Source organism: Mytilus edulis, chromosome 11, assembly GCF_963676685.1.
Source record: "Mytilus edulis chromosome 11, xbMytEdul2.2, whole genome shotgun sequence".
NCBI classification, from domain to species: domain Eukaryota; kingdom Metazoa; phylum Mollusca; class Bivalvia; order Mytilida; family Mytilidae; genus Mytilus; species Mytilus edulis.
In genome coordinates this window covers 75,003,625-75,012,798 of record NC_092354.1, presented here as the reverse complement: position 1 = coordinate 75,012,798, position 9,174 = coordinate 75,003,625, and positions in this window count along the sequence as shown.

Below are 9,174 nucleotides of genomic sequence, written 5' to 3'. Positions count from 1 at the left end.
ACTTCATATTTTGTTGTGGAAAAAAATATTGATTTGAACTATAACTTGACGTTTGATTTTTAATTTGTGGTAATTTTATAGATTCTGTTGACATTCATACAAGAAATGAAGATAATTACTTACTTATTTGATGTTAACCTGTCTTTGAAATCGAATCAGCAAAACAAATCTTGGCTGATATCAAAAGATAGCGTAATTGTTTATAAAATAACAGTCGCCAAACATGACTTAAATTAAACTGTCTAACATCTAGGATTGTAATTAAGAAAATGATGTATCATGACATTGGATGTCCTTGGTGGGATCACATAGTTATATTAGTACACGTGTATTGGAGATTATTTGGATTTAACATAAAAAGTAATACCGTGGAAATCAGAACGAAAAGCCATTAATCAAAAGTTAACATTAAAAAGCTCAAACACATCTAACAAAATGATAACAACTGTCATTTTACTGACTTGGTACAGGCATTTTCTTATCAAGAAAATGGTGGATAAAAACTGATTTATAGCTAGCTAAACCTCTCACTTGTAAGGCAGTCGCACACAATTCCATTATATTGTCAATTGTGTTTACATAGTTATTCTAGTACAGTTTATTAACTGAACAAAATACAATAGCATATTCTCAAATGAAATGTGTGCTTTATTAAGATAATGTTTCCACACGATAATGGATTTGAAGACGGATAGTTTTTTGATAGTTTTCCCGTGTGATGCCTTTGAATACAAAATTTACCAGCAACGTCTGTCAATATTCGTCGTGCGTGAACATTTGTTTAAAAATTATAAAAATGTATAGTTTTATAGTCATTTAATATACGAGGAAACGTAAATATCTCCATTAAAATGTAATGTTAACTTTTTATTCATCAAAACTTATAAAGCAACTTGATATATTACGGTATTGTAACAAAGATTTATATACTAGGTTTCGGCGTTTTACTACTAGTTCTCATTTCAAGCAACAAAACATGTACATGCTATTTATTCAGGACCAAGAAAAACACATGAACACCAGAATACATAAAACAAATACGTAATCAATACATCCAATTAAATGAGTGAAACATCACATCCCAGCATAGTAGACATTTGAATTACAAAATAAACATAATCTTCCCTAATACAAATATAGAGTTATCTTCTATCAGAACTATAGGTCTTTCTTTTGCAAAATGAAGTCAGACGATACCAAGTTTCAATAAATTAGCCTCAAGGCTTAACTTACTGACCCGTGTAAGGACAATATTTCTTTGATTAAAATACAAACTATAATTTGATGAGACTGTCGTTATGGTGATAGGTTTACTTTAACGTTATAAAACCAGTTTCAATCGAATATTTTCTACATTTGAAAATGCCTGTATCAAGTCAGGAATATGACAATTGTTGTCCAGTCGTTTGAAGTATTTTGTCATTTGATTTTTCCATGTGATAAGGGACTGTTCGATGGAATTTTTCCTCGGAATTCAGTATTTTTGTGATTTTACATTTTACTTTAACATTTAACTCGTTTGATAGTTATTGGTTGTTCTGGATTAAGGCATGCACAATCATGTCCTCAATTTTATTTATAGACTGAATTTCAATCAAATCGTTAAGGATGCGTCCCAAGTCAGGAGCCTCTGGCCTTTGTTAGTCTTGTATTATTTCAACTTTTAGTTTCTTGTGTACAATTTGGAGTTTATTATGGCGTTTATTATCACTGAACTAGTATATATTTGTTTAGGGGCCAGCTGAAGGACTCCTCCGGGTGCGGAAATTTCTCGTAGCATTGAAGACCTGTTGGTGTTCTGCTGTTGTCTCTTTGGCGCATTCCCCATTTCCATTCTTACTTTTATCATTCCAACGTCCAAAATATATAATGTGAAACTTTATCACTTATCGCTACAAAAAAAAACAATTATTCAGATGAATTTGATAATGCAAAACTCCTCACAACACTTTCAAAACTAGTAAGATTTAACACATTCGTGTTTAGAACTGTGATTGTCGAAATGCGCATTTATTTTATTACTACGACTGGGTCGATGCTCCTGCTGGTAGGGTGATAGTCCCCCATGATATAACCATCCAAGTTGCCAGTACTTCGGTGATTGCATAAAAATACGGATTCTATCATATTAATGTTATTATAATTTGCTGTTACAAATTTTTTTAAATTATTTAAAACAAATGGACTGTATTTCTCTCATGTAAAGCTCTGATTCCTTTCCCGTCTTTGGCAATCCTATTCGTTCCTATAAAAATCTTCATTAAGCTTTGAATTTTCAAATAGTTTGGCCTCGATTATCACTGAATAGACATTGATTGTCGAAATGTCCATCTGGTGCAGAAAAAAAAGTACCTTTTATGTTATTTTTAAAATCTTATTGAGTCATACTGTATTGACATTTACCTATGGATATTCGATATTCGATTTCGGGTTATATGTAGATGTATCACGATTTCGTGCACTATTCGTGTTAATTCTGAATTTATTACATCTATAACACGCCAGACGCGCGTTTTGTTTGAAAAAGACTGATCAGTGACGATCGAATTAAAAAGTTAAAAAGGCAAAATAAATTACTAAGTTGAAGAGTATTGATCCAAAATGCTAACGATGACAAGGTACACATGTAATATGTGAAGAAGTTTGATAAAGTTGTGCAATCCGTATTCATAATGTCTCTTTATTACATTGCGATACTTTTTATGGTTTTTTTTTCTACCTTCCTTAGCTTGTAATTATTGATTTGAGATCTGACGAAAACGAAATTGAATTTACAGTAAACATATTTTAAATCAATGAATGTGTTTGTAGATAGATGTTTTTGTGTTCTGTTAAATTGTTCCTTTTAAAATTGTTATACGATGATGACTGATGTACCAATATTTTGAATGTTTTATTTATTGTGTCTGTTTAGTGAACGCATCAATGTAAATATAACGGAATTTGATGAGACTGTCATCAAAGTGAGAGGGTTAGCGCTATAAAACCAGGTTTAATCCACCATTTTCTACATTTGAAAATGCCTGTACCAAGTCAGGAATATGACAGTTCTTGTCCATTCGTTTTAGATGCGTTTTGTTATTTGATTTTGCCATGTGATAATTGACTTTCCGAATTGATTTTCCTCTAAGTTCAGTATTTTTGTGATTTTACCTTTTATTACAGAAATCGTTATATAGATATATAGTTATAAGGATAAAGACATAAATAGGAAATGTACAAAAGTTTTAATAATAAGGATTAGGAAACAATGCAGAGCTCCTACATAAATCGTCTCCCTTAATTCAAAATCAAAATTACAAGCTATGAATACATGCTGAATAGCAAACAAAACTGTATATGACAAAGTACAATCAATAATCACGATAACATAAAGAAAAATCATAAGAAAAGAAAAAAGCAAAGGGAGGAGATGAAAGGTGTTTTTCGGAAATGAAAGTTTATTTAAGAATTAAATAATATTTCTTTATATAAGAGAGGAGTATTATTGTCATGTATATTACGAAACCATTCAGGTAAAACATTATTAAGATAAGATAGAGTAGTATTGTTATACATTTTGTACAAATATGTAAGTCTGTGGGCCTCTCGTCTATTCTTTAGTTTGCCCAATCCCGTTTCCTTATAAGTAAATTAATAGATGTTAACCGTGTTCCTCCAGTCACAATCATTGCATCCTCTCTTTGGAACTAAAATCAATTTAGATATATTCAAAACTACAGCAGCATATTCAAGAACTGGCCTTGCATAAGAAAAATAAAGTTGTTTTTAAGATTTTCTGTTTAAAATGAATTGAAATTTCTTATATATTAATAGTTATCAAAGGTACCAGGATTATAACATATATATATGACTGATACTCAGTACAATAAACTAATAAATAAGTTAATTGAAAAGTATGAGCAAAATTTTAATTTTACAAATGTCCTAAATCAGTGGGACCTGCTAAAAACTGACATAATAGAGTCTACTATCCAATACTGTAAATCAAAAGCCAAAGAAAGGAAAAATAATATTTTAATAATGGAAAACAAACTAAATCTTTTTAATGAAAGACTAGACAAATTACCTGATAGGAAAAATAATGAATTTTTAATCAAATAAAAAATTTAGAAAAAGATTTAGAAGAGATATATTCTTTTAAAGCCAAGGAGCCCAAGTTCGATCAAAAATAAAATGGGCAGAGGAAGGGGAAAAAATACTGAGTACTTTTTATCCCTAGAAAAGAATAGACACGCTAAAAAATCTATTAATAAATTAATGACCAAAACCGGTGAGGTTACTGTTTGTCAAAGTGAAATTTTAGATGTAAGTAAAGAGTATTATAAATCTCTGTACAAAAGTACATGTCCCGAAACTGAAATTTTAAAGACATATATAGAATATACCCCCATTGATCATTCTTTAAATCAATGTGAAAGCAAACAAGTGGATGGTAAATTAACCTTAGAAGAGCTAACATCTTCTATTTATAATATAAAACTAAATAAGACTCCAGGCAAAGATGGTTTAACAGTTGAGTTTTATCGACAATTTTGGCCAAATTTAAAGCATATTGTATTGAATGTTTCTAACACATGTTATGATAATGAAACTTTATCTGAGACCCAAAAGATTGGGATAATATCATTGATTTTCAAAAAAAAAATTACCATTTGTCCTTAGATAATTACCGTCCAATTACTTTGTTGAATACTGATGTAAAACACATTACATACACCCTAGCACAAAGACTAAAACAAATCTTACCCCTAATTATACATAGAGATCAAAATGGTTACGTTAGAAATTGATATATAGGATTCAACGTACGCCAAATTCAAGATATTATAGATTATGCTGAAAACTTTAATATTGATGGAGCTATACTATTTATTGACTTTTCTAATGCGTTCGATTCACTCGAATGGGACTTCTTGCTGGAATCATTAAAAAAATTTGGATTTAATAAGTCTTTTCAAAAGTGGTCAAAACACTTTATTTTGATATAAACGGATGTATTTTAAATAACGGACCTTCGGGATTCAATGGGGAAGTCGACAAGGATGCCCTTTAAGCGCGTTATTGTTTGTTTTATCTGTTGAAATACTGGCTTGTATAATAAGAGATAATAATGATCTGAAAGGGATACAAATAAAAATTGATAAAAAAACTCACAGCCTAAAAATCTCACAGCTAGCAGATGTTTAAATCTCTTTTTAAGATCTGAAAATGAAATAAAACATGAACTTAATTTAATAGAAACTTTTGGATCTTTTTCTGGACTTAAACTCAATAGAAACAAAACAGAAGGTATATGGTTAGGTAAACTAAAACACTGCAAAGACAAATTTGAAAGTAACAATTGGAAAGATAAGGTGAAAAGTCTTGGCATTTATTTTGGCCTTAATAAAAAAGAATGTGACACACTAAATATAGATAGACAGTTTGAAAATCAGGAAGGATACTAAATGATCGGGGAAAAAAAGAAAATTGAGTATGATAGGAAAAATAACTATAATCAAAACACTAGTTATTCCCAATATAACATACGTTGCTTCATTGATAAATCTAAGTAGTGAAATTATTAGTCAATTTAAAAACAATCTTATTTAATTTTTTTATGGGCGGGTGGGAGCGAGAAAGTTAAACGCTCAGTGTTAAGAAAAAACTTTATTGAAAGGGGATTAAAAATGACAGATATTGATGCATACATTGAGGCTATTAAAATAAATTGGGTTAAAAGATTAACTGATGAAACTTGCGCTAACTGGAAAATCATACCTACTTTTTATTTTAGAGAGTTTGGGGAAAATAATTTATCATATTCAAAATGAATCTTAATACTCATAAGTCACTAGAAAACCTTTAAAACTTACCTTCATTTTACTTTGAAATTTTGAAATGTTGGATTAAAAATGGAGGAGGGAAGACAAAAGTACCTGATAATTATAGGAATATCAGAAAGCAAGTTATATGGGGAAACCAATATATAAAAACATGTGGCAAAAGTTTATATTATAGTCATTGGGTAAAGGAAAACATAATTTTTGTTAATGATGTAATTGATGATAAAGGAGAAATTTCTCATAAAATATTAGATAAACTTAAAAAGAAACAAAATTAGTCGCTTAAATATGTTCTCTTCGAAAAGCTTTACCCAAAAGTTGGATCCAAAAATAAAAGAGCAATATATCAAAACATACTAAAATCAACATAACATCAGAAATTAAAAATGTTTTGTAATGGATTGTATTACAATCTAGACAAAATTAAGTTTAAAGAAATTTGTAATATTATAATCAGGTCAAATAAAGAGCTTCCAGTAGGTTTTTGCTCATGGAAAAACCAACTATCAGGTGAAAATGTTATATATTTCATTAATAAAAATTTATCTTTTACCTTTCTTTCTTTAAAAGATAATAGATTAAAAATGTTTAGATGGAAACTACTGCATAATAATTTAGCTATTAACCATAATCTGTATCGCTGGAAGGTAGTTCATCGTGAAAACTGTGAACTATGTTTCAAATCCGATAGCTATACTCATTTTTTCTTTGAATGCACATGGGTAAAAAATTATTGGACATTACTTCCAAAATATTTATGTATCTTAATATTGGTCAACATGTTTTTTGTATGAAAAATCTTGTAATAGGGTACAAAATTGAAGATGTGGAATATTATGTACTTAATCATATTATAACAATTGTTTGCTTTGTGATTTATAAATGCTTTTATTTATCAGAAAAGAGAACCAAATATGTGAATATGATGTCAGTCCTAAAAAACGAAATTGATATTCAAATTTTATATCATCCGGAAAATTCCTTTTTGAGAAAATTTCAAGGTAAAATTTTAGAAATTTGATTCTCTGTCTGTCTTGTTTATATTTGATTGACCTACATATTTGAAAATCACAAAAATTTCATCGAAATAAAAAGAAGACAAATTTCTAAACAAAATTGCTTTTTAATTTTTTGTTTGAATATCAGATATAGTAAATCATTCAATATTTAGTGTATCTAAAAACTATCATAATTCAATTATACTAACCTCTTGATCCGATCAGAACCATGTGCTCTTTCACTTTCGATAAACTTAAAGCTAAACAAAAGACGGTCAAAGTTCCGTTTTCTTTTTCATTGTAAAGTAAAGTACATGTTGTAGACAGCTATTACTCTGTAAATTGTAACTAACACGTAATACTACATGTATGTAAAATTATAAAAAAGTTTGCCAATGAAATCCCCTGGTTTTATTGGTAATTAACTATACAGGGCAGAACCTTAGTGCCATTGTTGTAACATTAAGGGGCTTTGTTAACAACTATTATAGTAAAATAAAGTATCTGAAGTTGAAAAAAAAAAGGATTATAACTTAACACGCCAAACACGCGTTTTGTCTACATAAGACTAATCAGTGATGCTCACATCAAAATAGTTATGAAGCCAAACAAATACAATTTTGAAGGGCATTGAGGACCCAAAATTCCCAAAAAAGTTGTGCCAAATACGGCTAAGCAGGAATAAGTTTTTAACCATCGTATCGATATGCTTGTGTCAATTTCCGTCGTTTGGCAGTATCACACCAAGATGCTTGTGTTAATTGACAGAGTTTAATGAACAAATATTTATGAAAAGCTGTGTATGCATTGGTTTTTATAGTTTCCGGGATATGGTCATTAACTTATTTTTATTTGCATTAAAATTAACCAACCAATTCTCAGCCCAGAAGTGAATTTTCATTTAACCTTCGTTTATCTTTAATGCGTCATTTACTGGATTGTTCACTATAAGAAACAGATTCGGGGCCTTTTAAAGCTGACTATGTGGTATGGGCTTTGCTCATTATTGAAGACCGTACGGTGACCTATAGTTGTTAATTTCTGTGTCATTTTGATCTATTGTGGAGAGTTGTCTCATCGGCAATCATACCACATCTTCTTTTGAACATTGTGTTGTCTGTAAAACGTTTTATTTCTTAATAAAGCTCAGCTACAATATCACTTATAAATATTAAAAAGAAGAGAGAACCAGTGCATGATCCCTGAAGAACACGGTCATAAATATCTCACCATCTTTACGTTTTGTTGTAAATAAACCTCCTGCTTTTTAAATAGGCTTTCGGGTTGTTGTCGCTTTGACACATTCCCCATTTCCATTCTCAACTTTATTTGACCCAGGGAAGCAACTGACATGTTATGTCAATTACCTAATTATACGAATTAATTCCTTGTGCCAAACTCTATCAAAATTTACTAAAATCACAAAATATCACCGGAATGTTCTTACCTTCGTCTAAAGTCCTCCCAAAATCCTTTGATAAATATAATAACAAATTGATAGCCGAGTCATCATGTGTAAATCTGAATATATCAAAATTGAATTTTATAGAAATTAATTTAAATAGGGAGAGAGAAGATACCTAAGGGTACAATAGATAAATCATATATTTATACAAGGAAAATGTAAAATCACAAAAATACTGAACTCCGAGGTAAATCAAAAAGGAAAGTCCTTAACCAAATGTCAAAACCAACAGCGCAAACACATCAAATCATGTGTGATATGTACTAAAATTCTCTTTTTTTATTCATTATTGGTCGTTATTTAATCGTCAAAGGTTAATACAGATGTTGAATTCCCTGAATTATTGACAGAAAGGTTATAACTAACATTTGATTGTTGTTAAAGTAATTAAGATTATAACGCAATGTACCTAACTTTTGACATTTTGACATTTAATGTTTTGATCACACATTTTTGTCAATACAAAGCATCTTTAAGTGACTGTCAGACAAGTGAGAGGTTTAGCTAGCTATAAAACCAGGTGTAAACCTCCGTTTTCTTCATCTAAAGATGTCTGTACCATTTCAGGAATATGGCAGGTCTTATTTTATTCGTATGATGTGATTGAGATTTCGTTTTGCCATTTCATAAGGGACTTTCCGTTTTGAATTTTCCACAGCGTTCGTTTTTATTTATATGTTACATTTGGTAGCAATACACCGTTAGAAAAAAAACTAAAATTGACACTCATAATTTTTAAACACTCTCTTTCCTCTCCTTTCTAACAAATAAGGCTTAATATTTGTTTTATGTATGTATATATTTTATGGAAAGAGAATCTTCCATAGATTTGATTTCTAATGGTCATAATGGTGAAATATAATCCATTTTGGGTGTAACCATG